At 36.5% G+C, this 23,154-nt stretch overlaps 1 long non-coding RNA gene across 1 annotated transcript in view; it reads right to left on the bottom strand.

The window, feature by feature from the left end:
* Positions 1-3,033: 3,033 nt before the first annotated feature.
* Positions 3,034-23,154, bottom strand: part of LOC113459616 (uncharacterized) — a 33,742-nt gene continuing 13,621 nt past the window's right edge. Inside the window, exons 9-10 of the long non-coding RNA XR_012579694.1 lie at positions 18,416-18,503; positions 3,034-6,047 (exon numbers count right to left, since the gene is read on the bottom strand). This is a non-coding gene — a long non-coding RNA (uncharacterized LOC113459616). The remainder of the gene's footprint in view (positions 6,048-18,415; positions 18,504-23,154) is intronic.

Below are 23,154 nucleotides of genomic sequence, written 5' to 3'. Positions count from 1 at the left end.
AAAAATGTGAAGGTCAAAAGAAAAAACAAGAACATTCACCTTGTAGTCAGCTGAATTAAATAAAAAACCTAAACCACAGGAGTCATTAAGGATGGTTTCTGTTTGTGAATGGTTGCAGTCTGAAAATGTTAGCTTCTGAGGATTTTTGAATAAAAATCATCTGGTAAGTCCAGTTCACCCATGATCTTTCTTTGACACTTGGAAAATTAATAGACTTTTCTTACTGAGCAATGAGGAAATGGAAAACAAATACTATGTTACTTTTGAGCTGGTGTATTTTCCAGGAGCTGAGCGAAATTCATCACCTCCCATCATGTAAAGTTTCCACATAGAGCAAAATCTTTTCAGTTCAGATTTTTACCTATTGAGTATTACCACTCATCTGGCTTTAGAACTTATATCAAAATGTTTATGTTGGGTTTTCAATTCTTCTTTAGGTGGGGAAAGTTAAATATGTATTGAAGAGGATATATAGAATGTGTACACTAAGTAGGTAGATGTGGAATAAAATAGGTGGGGAGTTGTATCTGGAAATCCACTATTTTCCTAGATTCATCTTTCACTCACCAGACTCAGGGGTATTGCACCGATGGCATGCACAGGGAAAATCTAAGTGGAGAACTGTGATAGAAAAACATTCAGGTTTTAAACCTTTAATAAACTGAGGTACTGATAGGTCTCAAAATATAAGGGGTAATAAAACTTCAGTTTATGAAATCTCCTAACAGAATTCAATGTCTTTGGGGCAGGAATGTTTAGGCAGGAAGGCAGAGATTTCACTAGCTTGGTGAAATCATTATGTACATTATGTACCTACACACAGGTTCAAAAACTAACTAAATTCCATTAGGTTTAATTTAAACTAGGTGAAAGCTGCTGAGTGCCATTGAGAATCTGAATCCTTAATTTTATTTAAAGTGAATCTTAGACACTTTTGGATTCAGAGAATTAATGACTATAAATCTGGGCTGAGTTCCAAGATCCAGAAAGGTCAGAAAAAAAATATATATATATGTATATATAAATACACACACACACACACACACACATATATATATATACTATTCCCTTTAGATTTCCATTCCCCAAAGGATGTTTTATCCTGTTTGATGGAAACAGAATATTAAAGCTGTTATTTAACTTTGTACTGTCAGTGAGTAAAAATTTGGTGAAATAAAAATAGTGTCTATATCTCATACAAGAACTGGTGCTTTGAAAAAAATTAGGGCACACTAAACAATCTTATATCTCATTAAGAGAAAAATACTGCACATTATTTTATGGAGATTTATTTTTTTAAATCCTCTTTTAGTCCTTTCTATCAAGACCAGGATAAATCAGAACACGTGCATGTAAGTTTGTATGTATTCACAGGAGCCAGAAGCGTGTCCTTGGAGTATAGAAGGCAAAGGAAAACCTGGGCTGTGTTCAGGAAAATGTAGTCAGCAGGTTGAAGGAGTCAATGCTGCCCCACTTCTCAGCCCTGGTGGGGTGCATGTGGAGTGCTGTGCCCAGTTCTGTGCTCCTCAGTGCAAGAGGAGACACTGGAGGGAATGTGGTGAAAGCTGGCAGAAGTGATTCAGGGCTGGAGAACCCCTCCTGTGAGGAAAGGCAGAGAGGGCTGGGGCTGTTCATCCTGGAGAAGAGAGGCCTCTGGGGAGATCTCATGTTTGTGTGCAGATACCTGGAGGAGGATGCAAAGACAGAGCCAGGCTCTTCTCAGGGATACCCAGAGACAGCACCAGAGGCAATGGACACAAACTGAAACACTGGAGGCTCTGTATGAGCATCAGGAAAGACTTTTCCATTGGGAGGATGACTGAGCTGGGGCACAGATTGCTCAGGGAGATGGTGGAATCTCTGTCTTCAGAGGTACTCAAAAGCCATCTGGATGTGATCCTAATCAACTGGCTGTGGGAAGCCCTGCTTGAAAAAGAGAATGGTAAAAGACAATTGTAATTCCAACCTCAATCTTTTGTGTTGATGTGATAAATATATATATATATATATATATATATATATATATTTATATGTAGAGGGGTTGAGGGGTTGTGTGTGTGTATGTATGTGCAGACACAATTAACATTAACAAGCATATATCACAATTCACCTAAGTGAAAATATATAAGGATATACATATTTGTATCTCAGACATATCTATATTGTAGATATACAGAATAGGCTAACAGAAGTACATATTTACAGATTCACATTATATTTATTGTTCCATCTCTATCTATTTAGATATATATGAATTATACTATTTTCTCCCATTTACATTTTGAAATGGATGGCAGTTTTCTAAGGGAATTATAATAAAAATATACAAATTGTATACAACTGGTTGGGTTCTATTCGTATTTTATATGCAGATACTAAATATTAAGCAATTATAAACCATGCCCATATTTCAAACAGGAACATATTCTAGCCAAGCTAATGAATAAAGAAATAGAATATTATGAATATGTCACATATAACAGCTGCATCTTATATTTGTTGCCAGTTCTGTCTGAGGTGTGGTTGCCTGGGAGATACCACTCTGACAGTGTGAGGCCTTTCACATTTTCATGGACAAATATCTGCAAATCACCTCTCTTGAGTTTTTGTTGTTCTTTTTTTCCCCATCCCCTGCATATTGGCCTGAACTTTTGCCCATGATTATATCTGATTCAGTTGTGTAGAGTTTGATCTTGTTTTGTATACACTACCCAGAAAAACTGTTTCTCCATTTAACTACCTAGAAATTTGAAATTAATTTTTTGTTCCTCTATTAAGAAAAATGCCATCCTGTGAAATTGATTTTTTTCCCCACAGAAATAAAATTACCCACTAGTGATAATTTTAGCAAAATATGCTTTTCTTATTTCTAATTGCTCCTTTCAAAATTAACAATAATCTTTGGTAGTTAGAAGGTAATCAGTTTTACTGGATCTCCTATCCTTCTCTAAGGAAAGGAAAAGGAACAAATATATACGAGAAAATCTGCTTTTGATTGACTTAATCTAAATTCTGAGCAGATAACTTCAGTGAATTCTTTTAGAAGCATGCACTTTATCTGATGTACGTCTATTATGAAGGACCTCACTTCCAGCCCTCGTAATGAGGTACCTACTTTGCTATGTCTGTCATTTGATTTGCTTGCTCCTTTCACCTGTTAATAAATATTCAGATAAATGCTTCATCAAAAGGAAGAGGGCCTTTGACTTAAATAAAAATATTGGTCCATTTTATAAAAGAAAATTTGTATTTGTACTGCATGGATTAGAAAATACGCACAACTATGTAAGTTTAATGTAGTCATTTATTTCAAGCCAGACATTCATTTATTAGACATCATTATATTCATCTGCTCCTAATTCACAAGTTAATTGCAAGTTTAAATGGTACCCATTTTTCAGAAAAACTCCCACATCTTCAGGGCTCATGTATTGTTAATGAGTTTTCTCTTTGGAGATTTCCTGTCCAATCTCTTGCCACAGAGCATTTTCATACTTTAAATTGCAAGTTTATTTAGCTTCCTTTTATCAACTTTTCTCTCAAAAAAAGTTCAAACTGAAGCAGCAAAGGAAATAAAACTAGTATAATGAAGCCTAGATAATGTAAATGCATCCTTATTCCAATCATGAAAGCCAAAAATGGCAAGCCTATGGATAACCACTCCCTTTTGTATGAAAGGAAATAATTAGAAAAATGTTTGGTGTTGTACAAAGCTCCTAATTTTATTTCACGTATATTTTTGAATGAACTATAAAAGATATATTGAGGTTTATGTAATATAATGTTTTACTCAGGATCTCCACCAGCATCTTCCTACCCTCCAGGACTATATGAAGTTCATCATAAGAAATATAATTGTTTTTGTATTCAGGGTTTGGATAATAAGTATTAGCAATACTACTTAGAATGGGTCTTCTCCTTGTCAGACTACAACATATAAAACTATAAAATGTTGAACTTTTGGGACTGTTTTAATCTTTTTTTATAGGCTGAATACTGTGTTTTCCTGTACATCTTCATTTCACAAAAAGAAAAATGTGTCTGGAAGTGCTGATGACTTCAGCAGAGAAGGTGTTCACCTATTGCTTTTTTACATACTCTATTTGATTATTTAATTACTTTTTTTTTCATGTTGCATTTAGCTGTCAGGATCATTTACTTCTAATAAATGTTAGGCCAGTTAAATAGTTTGTCAGATAAAGAAATTGCACCTATTCATTTTGTCTTGAGAGATTTTTTTGATGGCCTTTTGTACTGATATTCTGGCAGTTTATGAAACATGTTATTACTGGATTCTTTGATTGATTGGTGTACAGTAAATATACATTCAAAAGTGAGATGAAGGACATGGTATGCCTAAGGCTGGGGAACAGCAAATTTAGGAGTGCAGGAAAGAATGTCAAATTTTATGAAGGATTAAGATGAAAAAACTTAGGGAATATGACTAGTACCTCCAAGTAAACAAGGCAGAAACCTCATGTGAAATAACAGTTCTGTGAGAACTGTATGCCACATTATTTCTAAGCTTTTATCACTAAAAAAACAAACCTCTAGAATTCTATGATAGCTTCCCAAAGAATTTAACTAAGAAACAAATCAGTTATTTAGATTTACTATTTAATTAATCTTCAGAATTTAGGTCAAAAATTCAGATGGAGGAGCATGGAATGGATTTAGTCCATCCAAATTAGGCACCTCACAAATCTGATTTCAATATACCTTTCCTTTTCTTCAGTCCCTCAACAAGGGCAACAAGGGCAGAAAGATGTGGATCTAGAAGGTAGGTAGTCTATTCCATCTGTAAAGAAATTTCCATCATCCATAAAGGAGGATACTTCTTTAGTTGCCTTGAACCTACTGATGTTCACCTTACTGGTTCTTTAATAATTGCAGGCTACCCAGTCAAAGTAAGCAGTTACTTCTGTTTTGAATGCATCAGGGCTCATATTTAGAATTGTTTATACAATTTTCAGTTGGCCAATTTTCCATAATTTCTATATTATCAATTTAACTTTAAGTGGTGCATAAAAAATTGTATGAGTCTGTTTTTAGTGGAAACTGATGAATTTATAAGCTGGTGAGTGGCAAAAATAATTTTTTCACATTTTCGATCGTTTCAAAATTGCAGTTGCTTTCCAGCTGAAGTACTGACAGGTCTATCAAAAACACACCTGGGCCAGATTCACAAAATATTTTTGGGCTGAACTGCATAGTGGCCAGAATATAGGTATCTAAGCCAAAATCAGGAGGCCGCAAGATCCTTTTCCAGAATTTACCTTAAGCCACATGAGGTTCACTTGCTCTTGAATGCTCTGGGCATAGAGAAGGGATGCAGACAATAAGAGGCAGATGGAAATTCACTGATTAGTCCTCTTAAGGTATCTTGATCTCATCTGCAAAAAGCTGAAGTTTGAGAAGTATAAAGTGCCTTAACATGGAATACTTCCACTCATCACAAAAGCAGAAAATTTTGCAAATATATTTATTTATATTAAGGCACAGTATAAGCAACATTAAATTACTTGGTTTGCTTTTGTTCATAACACTTTGGAGCTCAGCCCTGTGCAAAGTGATCTGTTAGGGTGATGGAGAATAACTGCATAATTTTAAAGGACTTTTGAATCTTCAGAAGTCTCTAATTTACTTATTAGATAAATGGAACCAACCCATGGATCTCGGTCTCGTAGGATGGAAGAGAACTCCAGAGACCATGTTGCAGAACACAAGCTTAATCTATTGGCCCATACCAGGTGAGTCAGGTGGACTGAATTCTAATAAGCCAGGCTTAAATCTCTAGTCAGTGTCATAGATGCATGGATTTACTCTTCATGGAGAAAAGGGTTGGTGGGAGTAATGCAGCAATTCAGGCTCCAGTAGTGTGTGCTGTGTTCCCCACAGTGTGTGGCATAAGCTGTGGCATTATCTGTGCTAGTTTCCTTCTTGAATGAATCCTGTTTGATTAAATGGCCATTCAGGTATTAGGCACTGCTTTGTTCTCATCTGGCTGGGCTTTCTTTCCAGTGAGTCACCATCCATGGTTGAGACACCTGCTCAAAAAGAAAGATAAAAGTAACTATAGTGTCAGTCTGTGTTGTAAAATAATTGTTGTGTGAAATTACTTCTGGTCATTTACACTGGATATGAGAATTTCATTCAGTTGCATGTTGGAAGATGTTAAGAAGGAATCATATAAAATAGTTTGAACTGAAAAAAAGGAAAAATTAGTTACCTTTTGGTTAGCTGTAATCAGATCACAGGTTTTTAAATTCAGAATGTTATTTTTTTCTGTTGTTGGTAGAAAATAAATCTTGATCAGGGAAGAAAAGCATCTTTTAACAAGAGGTTAATTAAGGTACTAATACAGTTCAAGTGCAAACAATACGACAAAATCATGTTCTACAACATAATAAAATAATTTGATTGTATATCTCAGTAAGAAAGCTAAAAAGCATTGTAATACAAAATTAAACATCAAGGCACAGCATATACATAAGGCAGCTAATTCACTGTCCTTTTCAGATTGGTATTTGAAACACTTTCTGCACAGATTTCTTTCTTACTTTCTGGATTGGATTGTATCCATGCTCACTTTTTATCTTCATAACCTTGGCTGAAAGGTTTGCAGTATTTGATGGATATGGTGGGGAGCATTTGGTATTACTTATTTTCTCAGATTAGGGAAACAGGTAGGAAATGGGTCATTAAAACCAGTAATATTGCTCATAAACATTTCAAGTGATCTATGAAACACACAATACAGCCCCCCATGGCAGGAAAGTTGTAACTAAATGATCTCTGAGATCTCTTCCAAACCAAACAACTTTGTGATTCTGTGATTCTTAAAGAATGAAGAAGCTTTTATTACTCCTTGTTCCATAATCTTTTGGAATATTTTTCATACTGCATGACATACAGATAACAAAAAATCATTTTGATCGGTGCTTGTACAGACAGATAATAACTTTCTGAACTACTGGTGTATTAAAGCTGCATTTATACTTGTAGTTGCTTCAGACAGAGTATCTTAAATCAGCATTGTATGAGCATTTAAGTCTAATAGCAAAGTGCTCATGAAATGTTTTAGTTAAAATTCTCTGATTCTGCTACTGATGACACTGTTCTCATTTGCTCAGTTTTAATGTTTCCTCAAATCCTCTTGTCTTTAAAAGGAACTGTTGCTTTTAGACCTGTCTGTTTTTTTTTTTAATCAAATATTTTGACAGCTACTTTTCTCCCTTCACAATTATGTTAAATTGAAGTGGAAGGCAGAGAGTGTTGACATTAATGGGCTTTCCTTTGAAAGTTTGACTGCTCCCATTGGGAATGAGTGCTAAAGGTCCTCGTAGGAGCCTTCATGCACTTCAGCTCTGCAGAGAAGGGGTGCCCAGACCACACAGCAGCCAGCAACCCTCATCCTGCAGTGGTCACTGTCCATTCTGTTGGCTATTTTTGATGAACTTTTTTTCAGCATTTCACTGGTCTCATTCCACTTGTACTTTTCCACTTGTACTTTTTGTTTTTCAACAAAAACTCTCTTTCCGATTGTAATTTTTGTTTTTCAGCTACATTTTATCTGTAAGCACTCAGGAATATGAAACCTTTTGTTTTCTTACTGTAGCATCCCTAAAAAACAGAAATACAAATAAAAGCAGAGAATATGCAGACATATTATGCAGATATTCTTTTTGGCCATGTTTTCTGGGAAATCACTTAAAACTTCCTCTGTATTACTTAGTCTGCATTCTGCTAAACCAAGACATGTTTTTCCACATTCCTGTATTCTTTATTCTGCCAGTTTTACAATACTGAGAAATTCCTGATGATCAAGTTTCTTCCTCCATTTCCCTGCAGGTACAAGGAATCAAGCCTTTTTGTCATCTAATTATATAATGTTTTTGTCATTTAATTAGAGAATTAATGTAAATCTCACACTAATCCTATTGTTTGCAATATTTGCAATGACTGAGATACTGCTCTTCCATATTTAAGGTTAAATCCCCATTTTCTCCATTCTTGTTTTCTCAGGTCTTCCCTACATAATGCCAACTTGGGCTAATTTGCAGGACACAGGAATCAAATACAGGATTGAAGGTATGGGAAGGCATATGTTTTTCTTGTTTAAATTTAGAGCTACAGGAAGGCAATCACAGTCCTTTTGTGGCTAAAAGTGAGAAATAAAAATTAACTAGAGAGAAAAACCAAAACTCCTGTAGCTAAGGAGAGACACCATATATTATCCCATCAATGTCTCTCTACTCCTTTGTGGTGAAGCAATATTTTTCTTAGTTTTAGTTATGTTTACTTAGAAAGAAAAATATGAAAGGCTTTCGTGAAGTAATAATTTGTTTCAAGGAAATCAACTGTGAACAGGGAAAGATTTTACTTGATAAATAGTTCTTAGTCACTATCCAGTGATGATACTCAGTGGCCCAAGAAGACATTCACAGCAAACTGCTAAGGAGGAGATAATAAAATTCATTCTTTTAGGCAACATTTATCTAAATATTGAGGTTCTCCTATGAAATGTGGGAGGAGCTGGATTATATAAAGATATTAATCTATTAAATGATTAATAACTGTGTCTATACCAACACAATATTTTCTGAATATTACTTATGCAGGAGTAGAATGCTATTTCACTATTTCTGCTTGTAAAAACATAAAAGCTCTTACTGTAGAAACAATCCTGGCATCTCATTTGAAAATTTATATTTTTAAATTTCCTATTGTGTAAACCCAGTATTATATTCCATCTTCTTCAAGCAATTATATTTATGTAAAACATTATTGTAAAAGCAAAGCCTGCATGATAAGGAATAACAAAATGTATGGAATTTTAATTTAAAATTATTGTAATGTAGATAAACAGAGTTATAATAGATAAAATATTGTTATCAATTAGAAATTGTGTTTCATTGTTTCTTTGGTCTTAAGTTTCTGAATATTTCCCACAACTGAAGGGGTTAGGGTTCTTTGGACATGTGGAATGACAAATATTCACAGATCTGCAGGCTTTCCTGAAGGTGGCTCCATTTGATAAAGGTTAAATTAGACAATCCAGGACCAGATCAACCCCAAATTCTCATCAGAATAATTAGTCAGAGGAGGAAAAATCAGAAATAACTGTTCATGTAAAAGGTATGAATAACCCCATAATAATTTCCATAAAATATTTCTGGGATTTAACCAACATGTTCTTGAAATTTATCAACTGAGCAAATATTCCACAAAAAATGGAGAAAACAATCTTTGCCTATTTACAGTGCATGTCTCCATCTCAAGTCTGAACTAAGGACTGTCTTAACTAGTAATTTTCCTTTCTTTTTAATTCTGGCTGCTAAAAAATACAGGTTCATTTGACTGTATCTCATTCATTTGACTGTATCTCATTCACACATAATTGTTTCCAGCCTCAGTGAAATAGAGAACAAAGCATGTTCAGGAGAACGCTTGTTTAATTTCAGGATAGTTCTCAATTCTGCCTCAAATTTCTTCAGCTCAGGATGTGGATGAAAAGATAAAATGTACAAAGCTTCATTTCAAAAGAAATTCTGAAATAGAAAATGGAAGAGGAAATTAACTTTCAGTGTACTTTAGAAGAACTATAGCTTCAAAAACTTTGAAACCCATGGAATATGATTATATTTGTCTGCTAATTAAAAAACAAAAGAAACATTTTTAGTCAAGTTAAATCCAGGTTACTAGTAAATAGCAACTTCCATCTTCATTACCAAATAATTTTTGAATATTAAGGTTCAAAAATTGAATTTAATGGCACAGTGACAAAGGATGAATCATGGAAAAAAATGACATTTTTCCATTGCAGAGGATGAACATTTAAAACTCTAGAAAAGCCTAAGATATGTAGTCAAGGTGTTCTGAAAATCTGTAGAGTTCTAGAAGGTTATCTAAACTAGCATTTGTCTCACAACTCAGGCACAGCATCTTTGAAGCACAATGGATAAATTAAATATTTTCTGTTTGATACATTTTTAGAAAAAAGCTTTAAACCTGCTTTAAGTACTTCAACGTTGTTCAAAGTATCATATGCAATATTTATACATGTTCTGGCTTCCCATCAGCAAGAAATGTCCTGCACATCTCTCCCAAATTACCTTTCTAAAAGTCTGGTCATAAATTAATGATGACACTCTAACCAAGCAGTTCAGCTTGTATGTGCAGAACACTTGCCTATGAAAAAGTGTTTGTCACTAGGAGTTAGACAAATCAGAAAAACAGTAGCCTGGCTCATTGTAGATGGTTAAATATATTTACAGGGCAACAAAATCATAACTTCATCTGCAACAAGGGGCCAGAAAAGAACTTTCTCTGCCCTTCTAAGGACCTTCAAATCTTTAATGTTGACTCCTCTAAGATAAATATTAGATGCTGGCTATTTCTGTCTTCATGTATGCATATACATTGGAATCCAGTATGTAATACATTGAGCACTAATGGTATTTTACCTTTCCAATCAATGTCACATAAAATTCATGGGAAAATATCACAACATTTCACCAGAAGATTAATCACTTCTATATGAAATCCTTCAGAAAAAAATGCCCTTAAAGATTTTTCTGCCTTGAGCTGAAATATGCTACAGGCATATGAGTAGCTATTTAAGTTAAATAAGAATGGATTTTATAGAGTGAAGAAAAGCTTTTTGGTTTCTGGCTTTCAAAACCTAGGGAATAGAGTCCCAAACGTCTTATCTTGCACTCATGAAAGATTCCTTAGAATCCAGTAAGGAAGGAAGTGTCACAGGTGGGGTGAAGAGATGAGAACTAGGAATTAGAGTGTATCATCACAGAAATATTAGTTGTTCTAGCTGTTGGCAAAGCAAGGTAAGAATTAAGAGAAATAAAAAAGGTAGTAGGCTTTCCATGGCACAGAGAGTTTGGAAAGGCTGTGACTTTTAAGCAAATTTTTATAATTTTTTAAAGCAGAAATCTTAGAAAATTCATATTTCACATTTCTCCCCTCTGTAAGCATTTAGGTAAGCTTGGAACACTGCACATGCTTATTTGTGAGCCTGAAGATAGTTTTTTTCTTCCTATTGAAAAGTTAAAATATTAATTAAAAAAATCATTGTGACTTGATGGAAGTTCAAGTCTTCCCTTACTTTTTGACCTGCAGCACAGGAGATGCTCTTTGTAGATGTTTAAGTTTACTTATTATTTTAAATTTTTGGGGTTTCTTTTTGGGTTTTTTTTGTCTGCTTGTTTTAAATAAGAAAAAGTATTTAAATATTTAGTAGCTTAGTATCTTTTGGCAATTGCTTTTCTTTAGAAGAATAGCATTTGAAATGTCTCCTCCATATGGCTGACTCTCAAGAAAATGCATACTTTTTAAAGCTGAATAAATAAGGAAAATTAAAAAAATAATATTTTCAGCAAAGATTTATTGACTTAAATGGCTTCAGGTAAATTCTATCCAATGAAAGCATTGCATGGTCTATTTGTATTTTAGTGGTACAATAACTGTTGCATTTAGGGGGAAAATACTCTGAATGGATATGAATAAGCTTTTTATATAGAAAAAAAGAGGTTACTCAATAGTTTTTAATTCTACTTAAATTATTTCTCCTTATATCAGGTTATCGTAAACACCAGCAGAATTAAAATCTGCCAAAGAATTTTGACTTTAAAATGTTTCTATAAAGAGGTATTTCTATCAAAATCAACTTATTTGGAAAGAAAATATTAAAATATTTGTAAGTAATTTATTTGGTAAAATAAAATTCAGTAGCATATAGAAGTTTTAAATAAACAAATTGTCCATAATTTTGGTTTCTAATTCTACTTAGTTTTCAAGTTTTTTGGTCTTTACTCCACTTTGTCTTGCTTTTTTTTTCCTATTCTACTGTGAAAGAAAAAGAAAATATCAAAAGGGGAATGCAAAAGGATTTTATTTAAAAAAAGAGTTGGTTTGGGTTTTTTTCCCCAAATATTACTGCATTTAAAAAGTCTCATTTTTTTATATACATATGGGTTTGGAAATAAAAGTTTTATTCTGTCTGTGAAAAACTATCTGGAATATAATTAAAAAGTAGAAATTTTCAAATTTCAGTACTAACCATGGAATAGTAAAGAAATTGAAATACTTTCTGCCTTCTTCCTTTGCATATGTACTCTGCATGTATATCCCATTTTTGATAGTCTTTTAAATGCCTTGAAGATAATTTTTCAATTCAGAAATAAAATCAAATATTTTTGTTTTCTTTCCAAGAGCAGGAGACCCTTTTTCCTCACTTACTCTCTGCTGGATTACAACAAAATATAAGGATTAAAAATTATACATGTAGTGATAAAAACAGAAATAAATTTTTAAAAAATTAATCATATTTGGGGAGAGATTACAATGGAACAAATAATTCTCAACTCTAACTACAAAAAGGAATGCAATCTTTATGACACAATTATCCTACCCTTAGAAATAAGTTTTTTTGTGCCAGGTCATTGTTTGCAAGATCACTTTAAGCAGCAGGCTTTTTTTTAATTAATTTCTGCCTTTCATGGTCTGTAGAAGGTAGAAATGAGGCACCATCTTGCTTGCTCAGGGGAGTTAATGCAATTTATTTTCCAGATCATGAAGGCAGCAACAAATCCACCATGAGGTCAGGAAGCACAACAAAGTCATTCTTGAAGGAATGTCATTCCAACAGAGGTACTGCTAAATACACCTGGAAGCTGTTTCATGAAATGTTTTCATCCTTTCACATTAAAAAGCTGAACTTGATAACTAATTTTTCCTAAGAGGTGAATGTGAACATCCTCACTAAGTTCCAGCCTTAGCCAAATCACTAAAGGATCCCAGCTAAGGGGGGGCATGCTAAGAAAACGTGGTTTGCATTTGAATTTTAAAGGGTTTCATGTTCCTGTGTGGTGTGAGAAGCAGCTGACCGTGCTCTTGCACCCAGCTCCATGCACATGCTCCTCTGCCAGCAGGTGCTCCCAAATCCCTGCTCTCTGGGGCGATGCAGGACACAAATGGACACAGGTTTGGTGCAGCCACAGCATCTGTGGCATTAATTTGCAGCTGAGGAGCCTCGGCAGCACAAGCTGTGCCACCACCCCCAGTGCAGCTCAGAGCCAGCTCCTGCTTGCCCAGGAGGGAGCACAGGCATATCCAGCTTTGGTTATCGCTATATCCATTATAATCATTTAGTTCTGGAAGGCTGAAATTATTCTGGCATCCTAAGAAATAAGAACAAAAAGTATACAAAAAGTATCAGCTCTATAGTTTTAAGTTTGTGGATAAGAACAATCTTAATATCACCTGAAATCTACATGAGCTTTTGCTCCAAATCATTTGAGCAGAGAACTTTAAATAAAATCTCCATTCTAATTAGAAGAAAACATAATCATCAATGTTGTGGTAAACAAAGCTGACAATATCAGTGTGATAATTATTTAAAAAATAAATAAAACATGTTCTGTCATGCTTGACAAATTTAATTGCAGGATGTTTTTTATATGCAGAGGTTGCAGACTGTTAGTAGTAATCAAACTAATGGTTTGTCCTTGCCACTTAGGAAGGTTTATTTTGTGCAGTGAAAACATAAGGTAAGCACAGTACTGGCATTTGTGCCAGAATACTGATTATGCTGATATCCTTCCTACACAGAAGGATGAGACTGTTGGGAATATTTTTAGTTGGTCACCATTCCTTATTCAAAAGATACTCAGAACCTGAAAAGAAGGTAGAGATATTTTGTACTGTCTTATATGTCAGTGTAAAATTTTAATTTCTTTTTTGACTGAATATGATTTTCATATATGAATAGAAGCTATGGGGGAAGAGAGGAATTAATGCTCCATCCCATGTGATGAACACTGGGTTTTGAGAGGAATGCATGAAAAATCACAGTTATTAATTAGTTTCATCTCATTCAAACTTATAAGTCCCTAAAGGAGTTTTCCCAAAGGCTACAGTAAGGATGTTTAAGTCTGATTTCTTTATTTTCTAAATTGGAACAAAAGACAAGATCTTTTTGGTTGGTTTCTTTCTGCCTGTATTTCTCCTGATCTGATATAGATTGGTTTTCCTACTCTTCTAATGCAGCTCTATGCTATCTCCAGCTGAGCACTCTACTCAAAAGCCGTAACCACTCCTGTCACTTCAGTGTTGGGGAAAGACCTTCTCTTGGCTGTACAACTCAGTGAAAAGCAGCTGAAATGAAAGTGGATGCTATTGTTCTTTCATATCATGATATATTCACTATTCTTATTTCTTTGTCTTGCAGTCTTAATTTCAGCAAGCGCACCACTGCAATTTAAAACACCATTCTCTCAACTGAGTGGCTTTGATTTGAGATCTTTCCTTCATTTGTAAAGAGGTGTGCCTTTGACTTCAAAATTTTTCATCTTACTGTAAATAGATTTCTTATTGTTAAAATACTACCCATTCCCTTTCTCCCCCATTTGCTGCTTCTTTTTCAGGGAGAAAAATAAAAATTAAGGAACGATGTGATGGCTTGGCCTGCCAACGCTTACAGACCCAGGGTCAAAGAAAGATGCTGTATTCACTGCAGCTTACATTTTTCCTTTCATGCAGAGCAATGGGGAAATCTCTGTTCGGTCACCAGCGGGTGCCACGTCTGCGGAAATGTTCCCATGGAGACAGGGCATAGCTGAGCACAGCAGCAAGGAGGCACCTTACAGCCCTTCCATGGGGGCTGTGCTTTCCTTCGGAGCTGATGCAGTGCACAGTAAAAGCATCTCCCTTTAGAAACCCATCTCCCTTCTTTAGCAATCACATTTTGTTTGGAGTCAAACACTCCTTTCTTAAAGAAACCTCAAAAAACTATAAACTGCATGAAGGAGAAACAACCAAACAAGTGTACAAGCATTTCACGCAAATTTCACAGAATTCCAGTGATGCTTGCAGAAACTTGAAAGCTCTTTATAGCTGAGATAATTTTTTGTTTTTTTTTTTCGTGTTTCAGATTTATTTCTAGATCTGAGATAAACAAATGCTTTCTTCTTTAGCATGAGATGACTTGGACCCAAAGAAATACTAATTGAGATGTGGGCATTCAGTTTGCTGTTTGGTTGTGGTACTGGAGCCATGTTTCATTCCACAACTCCTGCTGGAACAAGCTGCTCCTAGGACAAAGACATTGGCATTAAACCTTGGGTTGTGCTTCCTATACCACAGGTAGGGGGAAAAGAAAGTGGTTTTTTAACAAGTGTGGAAAAGAAATCTGGGCCATTGGATTCCTCACAGTCAGTGATAAAACTCTAGCTTGACTTCTTTAAGGTATTTTTTAGGAAAAAACGCAAGAAAATAATACTGCTGTAGAAAGTACTGATTAAAATGAGTTTACAATAGTTCAGACTTTTCTGGTCACCAACATTGAAATGAATTAAAATTGAAGGTTCCAACAGAGCGATAAAATTATTTTGGAAAAATACTATAAGACACTGAGTGAGTTTGCTTGGTTCCATTTGGTGAGGCAAATTTAACGATAAGATATGCTGATTCTTTAAAATTAAAAACTTCAATAATTTAAAAAAATTTCAAAACTACAAGCATTTTTAGGACTTAATTCCACTTTAAACCTAGTGACATTAAAAACTTTTACAGTGACATCACAGATGTTCAGCTGCTTATCCAGCTCAATGTGTCAAACTAATTATCAGATATGGGGTCCAGAGGAATTTTTTCTCCTAATTAGAAAGAATTCCTGCAGAAGCAAAATTTACTTTTTTTGTAACCTGGATCATCATCATCATCTGGGAACTTTACTGACAAAGGTCCAGGAATCTTGGAGGCAGATAATGCTCTCAATTCCTCCTGTTTTCTTCCTGTGGCATGTCATTGTGTTTTGGTGTGTCAGGAAGCATTTCCTGGCCTATGGAGTTTGCAGATGTGTGGAGGGATGCTGTGCTGTCCCCCTGAGCCAGCTGCTGTTTGTGTGTTAGCACAGTCAGGTCCTGCATGCAGAGACTCAGTGCCTCTTGCAGTGCCCTGATCATTGTGAATACGCAAACAAAACTACACAGTGCCCTGCTGGGTCCCATTTAAACATTATCTCCATCCAGAGGTGCTCCTACTGTGGGTCACAGATATGGTCTTTGCTGGAATGTCTCCAAAGGGAGGCAAGAGAGTTAATGTCAGTCTAGAGCAAGAGTAAGAGAACCCCAAGGCACTGACTTTTTGCAAGAGATGCTTTCCTCTTTGTGGTCACACAAGATACCATGCTTGAATTCAAAGAGTTCTGGAAGTGAAGGAACCTTGAGAACCATGACCCTGTGAGAAACTCCAGGTCTGATGCCTGTCCTAACACTTACCAACATTTTTTCCATCTCCCCAAAGTGTAATAGTTTACTAGAGCAGCACTTTCATTTGCGGTTGAAAACATCAAGATTTCTCATCCATCATGCTCTCGTCTCATGTAGCATTTGCAGAAAACTCTATTTCAGCTACTTAGGATTCTGTTGTAAAAACCCTAATATTGTTAACATTTATTTGCTACACCTCAACATCTCCCAGAAGTATGAAGAGTTATGATTTATTAAACAAGTTTGTGTTACATGAATTGGAGAGTCATCCTGCTGCAGAAAAGTGTTGTCATCTTATTGCAAATCGTTCATATCTTCTCCGTGATTTCTCATGGACATCTTGCAGCACCAAGTCCTCCTTCTCAGTACAGCCAACAAACTCCACCCCTCCCCTCACCCAGCTGACCCACCCTTTTGTAACACTTGTCTTCTTATTGGACACAGCCCTGGCCTGTTAAGGGCAGGCCTGTTCCTAATCTTTAGTGGTTAGTACAGCTGCAACTCATCAGGTGTGAGACTACCTTCTGCACTATCTCTATTTTCTTACATTCTATCCCTCCACAAAAAGGGCTCTAAAAATCAGAGTTGGCTTGATGCAGCCTGGCAGGTATGTCAAATCCATGCTGCAGTCAGAGATGCACCCAGGGCTCAGTGCATCCTGATCCAAGTGTCACAGAATGATTGGATCTTTATCTTTACAAGACAACTGATGTGGGTCTATTACATCAGGCTTAAAGAGCCACGCAGTCTGACACGAAGATGGAGATGGACAAATATATTAAAGGAATCATTTTGATCCAAGATCCCATTCTGAGACCTGTGAAGGTAAAATAACATATTAAATGAAAATATCTCTTTGTACAAAGTGGTTATAGCCCTGCTTACTTGTTCTTAGGTTGGTGAGCCTTGTGGACACCAGTCTGCATTAGACATACAGCTGAGCAGAGGAGAACATTCAGAACTCTATTTCTCTTGGGATGAATACAAAAATAGGTGGGACAATATCACAGCAAAGGTTATCTTCAGTCACTTGTAGGAGATTGAAATATCTGTCCTGATTTTGGATGGCATAGAGTGACTTTTCTTCCTAGTTGCTGGTAGAGTGCTCTTTTGGGTTTGGGACAAGAATAATGAAACACACTCATGTGTTAGTTGTTTGTAAGTGGTGTTTACACTAAATCAAGGACCTTTCAGCTTCTCACCCCAGCCCACTGGCAAGTAGGCTGAGGGATCACGAGAAGTTAGGAGGAGACACAGCTGGGACAGCTGACCTTAACTGACCAAGGGGATATTCCAGAAGTGACCAAGGGGATATTCCAGGCCAGTTGGCACCAAGCTCAGTACTTGGTATAAGCAGGAGGCTGTTCAGAGTCATGGCATTTGTTGTTATCAGTCAATGCTCTGTGCTGGAGCCCTGCTGGTGTGATGCAGCCCTGCTTTCCTGGGCTGAGCTACTGCCTGTCCATGAAAAGTGGTGAATGAATTCCTATTTTGCTTTGCTGTGCAATTTTTGCCCTTCTGATTATGTTCTCCAATCTGATGCATGGGAAGGGAATGAGTGTCTCTGTAGGACTTGGCTGCCAGCTGAAGTCAAGCACCATCCTGTTTTCAGAGCTTCTCTCTGAAGAGTTAAAGAAACCAAAGACTTAATCAAAAACAAAATTGTGCCTTTTACAGGTGATCAGGTGGAGAGAGTGCCTGACCCTTGTGTGTTCAGTGTGGAGGAACTGTGCCTTCACTGCTTGAACACAGGCATGCTTTCTGCTCAGCTTTGCAGTGGAATTCAACAGCCATCATGAGCTGAGAAATTACACAAGGACTCCCAGGATCAAACTTATTATGCATTCAGTATCCCAATACTCCATCTGCTGTTTCCTTGTTCCATATCCCATTAACAAATGCCAAGCTGCAGATTGTTTTTCACATAGTAATGAGCTGCATAAGTATGTAAACAAAACAAAAGTTATATATTTCTGTTGGAACAAGTGCCAAGAACACCTCCTGTTGCAACACTGCTAATGACAGGATAGAAACAGTGGAATAAAGAGAGTAATTTGTAGTATTCCCTGGTCAGCTGCACACATGGTTTCTCCAAAATAAGTAAGTGAGGCAATTTACTCCATACTTACAATGCACCAGATTCATTCCTGCTTTAATTGCAGTAGCCTCAGTGGATCTGTATCATGGAAGAATTTGGCCTTGTGGTTGGAAATCTTCCTGCAGATGGTGGTAAAAAAAGGTGAACAGCATAAATAATGCCATTATCCCAATTAGCTGGAATTGATTAATTCATCCATCCATTTCCCAAATGATTATCTCCAATTAAAATAATTGCCTGGATAACATTCCACTGCTAGATCCCTGGATGCAACAGAGATTTCTAAACAGCATCTTACTCATATTCCAGCACAACCACCAATACCTGGTAGCAGGGAAACACTTTTCAATTTGCTATAGTTCAACACAGGGACGGAGGAAGGTTTGGAATATCTCTAAGAAACACAGAGTCATGTATTATTATTTGTGTAAGCATAGTTACTGTGGCTTGGGACTTGAGTTGCAGAATGCAAGGGGATGTTGCCGGCTGTAAAGAGGTGATATTTATGAGCAAGCACAGATGCATGAGGAGCACAAAGAAACCATGAGATAATATCAGTAGGCATAGCAGCCTCTCACTGTTACATATTTTTGTAGGCATGACAGTACTGGATGTTTTTCCCAACCACATCCCTGAAGGTAGCCAGCTCTGTTGATGCTTACAAAGAAATCCTGCCAGCTGTGAAAGTGATAAAAAGTCTGATGACACCTGTCTGAAAACGTAAAACATGGGCAGAGGAGCCTGACACCACAGTACGACCAGGGGCAAGATTCTGCTTTCTGATTGTGATTAGAAGATGATGGGTGTGACAGGGATGCCTTGAAAAGGCAGTTTCTGAAATTGCATGTGAAGTGTGAGAGAGATATAGAGTAGTAATTTAAAGAAAGTGATAACAAGCTCAAATGAGCTGGTATGAGGAGGATGCCTGTAGCCACAGTGTAGCATCTGCTAAGTTCAGAGAAAAGGCTGTTCTAAAAAATGTGAGAGTATGCTTAGATGTATCCATAGATGGAGATGAAAAATTGTGTTTAATGGATGTTTTGCATAGAAAATATGCAAAATTCTAGTAGAGTTTGAACCCAATAGCCTTAAACTTAGAGCTGAATATAATGTTAAATAACTGGGCTGCTTAATCACTCAGTTCAGTAGCTGGGCACACTTTTACGAAAATTAGTTAGGAGAAATGGTAACAGCAAAGATTGCAAGAAAAATGTTATCTGTGTTTTGCATGGGTTGTTTAGGAGGGATGAGGTAGTGAATCATAGAATCACAGAGTTGCAAGGAAAATATCATCATAACTGAGTCCAACTCTGCACAGAACAAGGATCTTGGCTCTCCCCAGAGATCCCATTATGAGCCTGGGAATATTGTCCGAACACTTCTCAAACTGAGGCAGACTTGGGACTGAGTCTGTTCCAATGAGTGCTCAACTTCACTCTCTGGGTGAAGAACCTCTTCCTGACATCCAAACTAAACCCCTTCTGACCCAGCTTCATGGCTTCAGGTCCTGTCACTGTCACCACAGAGCAGAGATCAGTGCCTGCCCCTCCTCTTCCCCTCCCAAAGAAGCTGTAACTGCAGTGAGCTCTGCCCTCAGCCTCCTCCAGGCTGGACACACCAAGTGACCTCAGTCACTCCTCACACGGCTTCCCCTCAGGGCCCTTCACCATCTTTGTTGCCTCCTTTGGATTAAGCCTCCTAGTGGCCTAATACATTTTTTACATTGTGGCACCCAGAGCTGTCCCCAGCACAGGAGGTGAGGCTGTCCCAGCGCAGAACAGAGCAGGACAATCCCCTCCCTTGCCCAGCTGGAGATGCTGGGCCTGATGTCCCCAGGACAGGGATGGCCAAGAAGTGAAACCAAACAGGCAAACAAAGAAAAAATGTTGGTTTTTAGGTCTTCATTAGAATAGAGTTGTTTGTTGTTTATGATATTAAATTCTCAGACAGCACTTTGTGAGAAGAAAATGTCAATGGACTCATAGCTAAATAGAAGACAGGAAAAGGGCAGTTTCACCAAGAAAGGAGCTGAAAAAGCTTAGAGGCTAAGCAGCTGGATTGGAAATCCTGGCTAAAATTCTTTCTCTGCCTGAGGAAAATGAGCCCAGGTATCCTACCATGCAAGTGATGGTCTAACATCTTTTGCTTGTTGTCATTTTGGTTTATTTAAAGACTCCTCATTGTCTACAGCAGGGATTATTTAAAGACTCCTCATTGTCTACAGCAGGGATTGAAAACCCTTAAGCTTCAAGGTTGGAGTCTTAACTGCCCAGGCAGAGAGGCATGGAATAAGAAACATTTTCAACAGCTGTAAAGGAATGATAGACAAGGACAAAAACCTGAATGTATCTCATGCTGTGGTGGCTAGAGCATCCTCCAGATGGGTGATAGGCTCCAGTTCAGATCTTTGCCCATAAACAAAGTTCAAATAATGATTAAATTAATACAGAATTGCTATCAAAAGTGCAGAAGTGAATTGACATCTCTTTAGATGGAACAAAGCAGGTCACAGAGGAGGTGTTCAAAAGCAGTGGTATTCAAAAGGCAGACTGGTGCTTTCTCCTATAGTTTCAGGAATACAGTCACAGAACCATCTTCATATAAAGCTGATAACCATTTCAGGGCAGCTGAATCTGTATTTTTGTGCGATTGATGTTATTATATTTTCATGAGGAGTACCCTGTTCTAAATGGAATAATTTTTCAGACACTCAAAAAATGTTAATAGCACTTTTTACTACCTAGAAACTTTTTAGGGATTTTAGGAAAGGCGCAGCATTTTTAACATGATGCCAGTCAAATCCTTGAGCTTATTGCAAACAACCCTTTTCGGTGCCCAGTCCCATTGTTTAAGGTAACGTCACTAGGTTAGGCCTCAGTCACCTGAGTCTTCTGAAATCTTTATCAATTCTGAAATCTTTATCAATGCTTAAATTCAAGCATTTAATCAGTTCTGGATGGGTTGACTCCAGGATCAATAGTTCTTACCAAGTCTAAGTAAATCAGATTTTAAGACATTTGTCCAAAAGTGCTCAAGACAGAGGAAATATAGACACAGAATCAAGAGGATCTATTTAAAGACTCTAGGTAGGTTTATGACCCTCATACTAAAAGGGTACTCATACTCATTAAAAAAAAGGTTTTTTTAAAAAGTTTTTTCATGCAATTATGCACTATAAAAGTTTTTATGAGAAACATAACTTGAAAAACCTTCATCACATTAAATGAAGGAAGATTAATTGGTGGGTTTATTTACTTAATTTTTTTACATAAAGACATAACACAAAAAAGCCATCATTAGACATCTAAAGCCTTAAGATGAGAGCAACATATTTTGACTAAAAAAGCTAACTAAAGAATTGAAACTACTTTTATGTAACAAAGAGAAAGCATGTCACTCAGGTAGTTTGCCTATCTAAACTAAACTTTGGGATAAATTTTTAAGAAGGGAATCAAGGGGAAGAGGTAAATAGAATCAGATATATGGTTGAATTGCCAAAAGGTTCATCATGTTAAATCAATCCAATATTGTTCATAATAATAATAATAATAATAATAATAATAATAATAATAATAATAATAATAATAATAATAATAATAATAATAATAAATGAATTTTAAATTACCAGGACCTTGCAAAGAGACCTAAGATGATGTAGGTGATGAGATAAGAGGGAGAGCAATTCAGAAGTGGCAGAAGTGACTGGAGCAGAGTTACCACCAGGGTAGAGGGGGCTGGCAGGGTGTGTGTGAAGGAGGATTTCAGTGGTGGACAGAAGTGGATCTGGGAAGGGTTGAAGGTGAATTTCAGTAGCTATTTCCTAAATGTAATGATAGCTAGAAATTACACTGCCTCTTCTAAAGGCATGCAACACTTTCTTAAGAAAGTAAACCATATGAGTCCTCTAACACATGTAAAAGCATAACCATAACAACATATTTTTGTTTGTAGTCCCCCTTTTAGAAGAGTATGCATTGCTTCTTAAAAAAAACTACCTCTTAATATTTTATTTCCTGTTTGTAAAGAGTTCTCAATCAATTGGTTTTACAATTTTACATGCATATATGTAACATGTATTTTTTGTTCTAATATGCGACGCAGATTAGCTCTTCAGGAACAGCAGCTTTCATGTTTTTTAAAAAGTAACTATCCATTTCCAAGGGATTGTCTTGTGCTGATATTTGGGTCAGGAAAAAGGAAATCTTTGGCACCCTTATAAGGTAACTTCCCAAAGGCAAAAGCATGCTGTCTGTGATAAAAACAGAGGAGACCTCTGAAAGATCTAGGATTAAGAAGCATCATACCAAAAGGCCAGTATGAAATGGCCCTTTTCTGGCAACTTAGTTCTCTTGCAGTTCTGAAAGTAGGAGTTCCTTATTTATATTCCATGCTAATTTATAATACATGTTTAAAATGTGTTTTTGAGAAATCATTTAGAAAATGAGTTTGGAAACATATGATGACATTGGGTAGCTGTCAGGCATTTAAGTAGAGAAAATGAGTGTTTCACATACACCTGCAAGGGTGGGAATGTGTCACAGTTTGTCTGATTTACCATTGCATTCTGCATCACTTGACATCATGAACTTGACTTAAACGTTTGGTGACTGACAACATTTGGAAAATTCATTGTCCTTGTTTCTACGAAGAGGCCTAAGGTCCCAAAGTGCCTTTATGGCAGTAAGACCCAGATTGTACATTTGCTTCCTAATTCCTTTTTCCCTTGCTCAGAAAGGAGGGGTGGTTGGATGGTTTTGTTCAGACAATGCT

This window comes from Zonotrichia albicollis, chromosome 3 (assembly GCF_047830755.1).
Source record: "Zonotrichia albicollis isolate bZonAlb1 chromosome 3, bZonAlb1.hap1, whole genome shotgun sequence".
In the NCBI taxonomy this organism is placed as follows: domain Eukaryota; kingdom Metazoa; phylum Chordata; class Aves; order Passeriformes; family Passerellidae; genus Zonotrichia; species Zonotrichia albicollis.
The sequence above is the reverse complement of the archived record's forward strand: the minus strand, read 5'-3'. Positions and strand labels throughout refer to the sequence as shown.